Source organism: Prunus avium, chromosome 8, assembly GCF_965620075.1.
Source record: "Prunus avium chromosome 8, drPruAviu1.hap1.1, whole genome shotgun sequence".
NCBI classification, from domain to species: Eukaryota; Viridiplantae; Streptophyta; class Magnoliopsida; order Rosales; family Rosaceae; genus Prunus; species Prunus avium.
The window spans coordinates 23,569,436-23,574,183 of record NC_142291.1 but is presented as its reverse complement, the minus strand read 5'-3'; the positions used below and the strand labels follow the sequence as shown (position 1 = coordinate 23,574,183).

Here is a 4,748-nt window from a genome sequence, read left to right as displayed (position 1 = left end):
CTCTCTCTCTCTTCAATTCATCCACGCATCCATTCACTTCTTATATAAGAAACAAAGGCAATGTCAATACTGACTGCTTTTATGTGGCGAATTCCCAGTTTGCTTCTGCATGGGTAGTAGACAGAAATAAGACATTTCAAAAGATAATTGCGACCATAATTAAGACATTTCAAAAGACAACTTTGGACCATAAGACATTTCAAAAGATAATTGGGACCATAATTAGGACATTTCAAAAGACAACTTTGGACCATAAGACATTTCAAAAGATAATTGGAACCATAATTAGGACATTTCAAAAGACAACTTTGGACCATAAGACATTTCAAAAGACAATTGGGAACTTTATTAATCCATTGATGTCATGTCACCTTAGTTTCACATAAAATTAAAGCACAAGCACTCGGGTATTAGATCCTTTAGATGGATCAGAATCAGATGGTATTTCTTTGACCTCAAAGAAGAATAGAAGAACAAAGAAAAAAGAACTCAAGCGTGGCTCTCCTATTAGCAAACAAATAATACAACTATTTCCAAGTCATGCACTTTGGAAGAGGAATCCATGAATGCTAATTACTAATTAGTGATAAAACACCACATCACAATGTTGATGTAAGTGGCTCGATACAAGCCATGATGTGTAAGTCCCACATCGGAGAATAAAACAATAATATATCGTTCAAATATATAGGTGGTCCACTCCTAATTGCACCGATGCCTTTTGTGATGAAACCTCACACCTAGAGGTTTATTGAGCCTTCTCCCTCTTAGATGGTTAAGGTGGGAAGGGACAATATCGATGCATGATTTGAACAGGTAATAGACTCCTATTTCGCCTGTTGCTACAATACATAAATTGAACCAGTGATTTGAAACCCCTTCTCTCCCAATTCTTCCACTAATATTCTTAAGATTTTGCATAAATTGGTGAAATTAAATATGTACCCAGAGTTCTAAAACAGAGGAAAACAGGGGAATAATTTAAGGAAACGTTGCATTTGCATTGCCCTCACAATATTTTCTTTTAACGCAAAAAGGATATCCAGAATACCTAACAACTAAGTAAAAATATCATGTATTTTCAATATTTCAAATAAAACAAGATAATAAAATAAAATAAACAAATTGATTTATTTTGGCTGATGAACACATGACTACATTGTCCAAGATATACTACTGTACTGGTGTTGTAGCTAGCATGAAATGCAAGGCATGTCTTAAATATTCAAACTCTACTTTGCAAATCAAAATAAATTCAAGTACAAACAGATCTGCTCTGAGACAGATAGCCTCACTCTCACTCACTCCCTGGTTCCGATAGATATTCTTGGCGCCCCTCCTCTTATCTGAAACTGTTCACTCAAGATGTTGGGCGTGCTCATTCCATCCACATTGGCTTGCTGCATAGCACAACATCTCTATCCACACCTTAGCTATCATTTCCCATTTCTCTTCATTTACCCATCTTTCCTCTGTTTCAAGTGATTACAACTGTTTTGCAAGCCTACACCCGGCAAACAATACTGTCTTGCTTCTGTTCCCAATCACCCTCTCTGTGTTCACCTCAAGCAACACTTGATGGGGACGGCCTTTTCCATTACTACCACTTATGATACTTCTCTTCTCAAAAACTTTTGTGGCCTCAGACACGTATCCCTGAACCTAATTTTCCCAATTCCCTTTGGCAACATGAAAGGGCGCGTCACGAGAATATGCATCAGGTAATTCGAGACCAACTTGCTGAAACTGTATTTCGAATCGGGAGTAGGGATCGCCGGATATTTTTCTAGGTCAGTATAGTAGCTATGTGCCACAGAAGAATGCTATGGTCGAAAGGTACTTGAACCAAGCTCCAATTCTATTTGTCATCATAATTTGTCTTCTTTAGCACTTGATCACCTCTCGAACTCAAGACTTGGGTAATATATGATGTTCGCTTTGAGCAAATTTGAGTTGCTCAAGGATAAACTGTTTCATTTTGATAGGGACATCCTCTAAAGTTGAATAGCGGTACTTCTCCCAAATGTCATAGGTGCCAATGAACTTTTGAATTCCACCAAACTTTACGGGCTTCTCTTTTAGACAAAAATCAAGAGATATTTCATCATATACCCAATCTTGTCATATACCCAATCTTAGCACTAAAATTATAAATAAACCCTACACCATTTAATTTCTATAAACAAGCCCAAAAAAAACCCAAAAATTGACAATTGGCCTTATTGAATTTAATTTTGATTATTAAATTACTTTGATGCCCTATTGAGTATTTTGGGCCGTTTTATGAGGTTTTGGGGTTGGGTTTGTTTTAAGAAATCAATGGCAGTTTTGTAAATTAAAAAAAGTTAAAATCATTTTTGTTATGTTGTAAATGGGTTTTGGGTGTGTTTCTAAAGTTCACTTCATATAGGATTTTTTTATAATTTAGGCTCCTATATTGGGTATAATAGTGAATCTCCCAAAAACAAATGAGATTGAATTGTGTCATGGTTCCAGACCACCCTTTTTCATAGCTCAATTTCAACTGGAAGTAAGAGATTGCTTGATACATAGGTGGAGCAAGCGTATGTAGACGCTTGATTAACCAATATTTAGGCTGGCTTAACCAATGTTTATACTTGCTTAACCAATATTGTGTCCACTCTGTGAGAACTAGTGCAGCGATAGCATATAGCTCAAGGGCAATGGCTCCAATAGACAACAAGTAAGTGATAGCCACATCAATGGCTAAATAACAATGCTTATCAATGATGACACAAAAGACGAAAAATGTGGAAATGCAGCAAACAAGGCTGATGGAGCGGAAAATGATACTTGTGAGAGAACACACTATGTTTGTGTAATGCCCCGACCCTAATTTTATTGACTATTTAAATTATTTAATTATAAAATTACAATTTTGCTCTCGGGAGTAGGGGTATTTTGGTCACTTTTTAATCCGGAAGGATATTGGGAAAATGAATGGTACTATTGCGTAGATCATGTCGAGATGAGTCCGTGGACACATAGTGGGCTCAGTCCAATTCTGACCCCCATTTTGAGGGACACTGGTCCCAAAAGAACCAGCTCCGCTCCCTCTACCAGCCCCACCCCTCAGCCGCTGTCAACAACCATCGTTGTCGCAGGAAAAAGCAAGAAACTGCCTGGTTTTTCTCAAAACTTCCTAGAGCTCATTCGAGTGATTCCGGCCTGTGGCGAATCCACCATAGGAGGCCAAGAACTTGACCCCTGCAAATGCCTAGAAGGTGTTTGATGAAATGCCCCAAAGAGGGAGCAGCCATAGCCAGGAGCAAGCAAGAAGCTTGCTGCGCAGCGCCCAACGCTTCAATTTTTTTTTTTTCAAATGTCAAAACGACGTCGTTCCACTTAATTTTCAGGTTTTTAAATAAAAATAAATAAATAAATAAAAACAATAGGCAGCAGAGCAGCTCGATAAAAGAAAGTACAATCAATTGCAAACAGGACATCGCTTGATCGAGCCATTAGAAAGAGAGAAAGAGAGAGTTAAAAGAGAAAATGAAGACAGAGAAAATTGTGGGTGTTTTTAAGAGGCAGATTGAGAAGCAAAGGGTGGGTTTAAGGAGAGACGGGAGAGGGCTTTTTATAGGGGGAGACTAATGAGAGTTTAGCAAATTGTAGATCACCCTTGGACTTAGACAAAGGTGTTTGACACAGATTTGATGAGGCTTCGACGGTGCATATTGAGTGCTTAGTATGTGTTTGGGGGTGGTAGAAATCCACCTAACTCGGGCACGAAAGCTGGCCGGGCAGGAGAAGAATAGCAGTCGGAGGAGTTAGGGGGCTTGCGAGAACACGGCTGGAACTACTGGCCGTCACGGCCGAAATTGCTGAGAGCTTTGGAAAATCACGGTCGGGTTTTGAATGGTTGTTGCGGCCGGGCTGTGTTCAAAATATGGTTGGGCAGTAGCTAGAGATTCGATGTGGCTGGATTTGGAGTTTGTGGAGTCACGGCTGGGTTTTGAATCGCAGGGCACGACCGGATGGAGCTGGGCAGCCAGGTGCGGCTGGGCACCACCGGAACTGCTGGGTTTTTGCGGCCGGGCCTTGTTTGATTGAGGCTGGGCTTTGTTTCAAGCGTGGCTGGAGATGTGAAGGCAGTGGGAATTGCGGCTGGAGGTGCCCAAAGAGCATGCAGCCGAGTTTTTTGGTCTGGAGCAGCTGGGATGGAGTTAGGAGGGCTGGAGAGCGACCGGAATTGCGATTGGAGATCTCGGCCGGGTTTTGGAGGCTGGGACTGCTAGAGTTCGCGGTCAGGATTGTTGCAGATCACGGCCGAGTGTTGTGCGACTGGGTCTTTTGGGCTGGAGTCCCATAGTTTTGGCGGTCAAGATTAGAGCAGCTAGAGTCTTGATCTAATTGCGGTTGGGGTGTCGTTAGGTTTGGAGAGTTTGTTTGCAACTGCTTGTTATATATATATATGAATGAATATAAAGATGAAATGAGGTTCCTCGGCGGACCAAGTTCCAGGAATTCGAAAGTTATGAAGGGCATCCTCATGCCATTCCAAAGATTGAAGGTCCAAGCCTAAGACACCAATTTGAGCCCAGGATTTTCGGAAGAGTATATGCACACGGAGGAGGCTTCACAAGGAAAGAAATCAAGGAGGTTGATAATAATTCCGAATGTTCCGAAGCAAGAAAGAATCAAGCAAATTAGAATATCTTCATCAATGCAATCCCACGGATTTAGGGGGGCCTCGAAAGGAAAGAAATTTTAAAAGAGTTGAC

The 4,748-nt window shown here is 40.7% G+C and overlaps 1 pseudogene; it reads right to left on the bottom strand.

The window, feature by feature from the left end:
- Positions 1-1,179: 1,179 nt before the first annotated feature.
- On the bottom strand, positions 1,180-1,977 carry LOC148292345 (uncharacterized; annotated as a pseudogene).
- Positions 1,978-4,748: the final 2,771 nt, after the last annotated feature.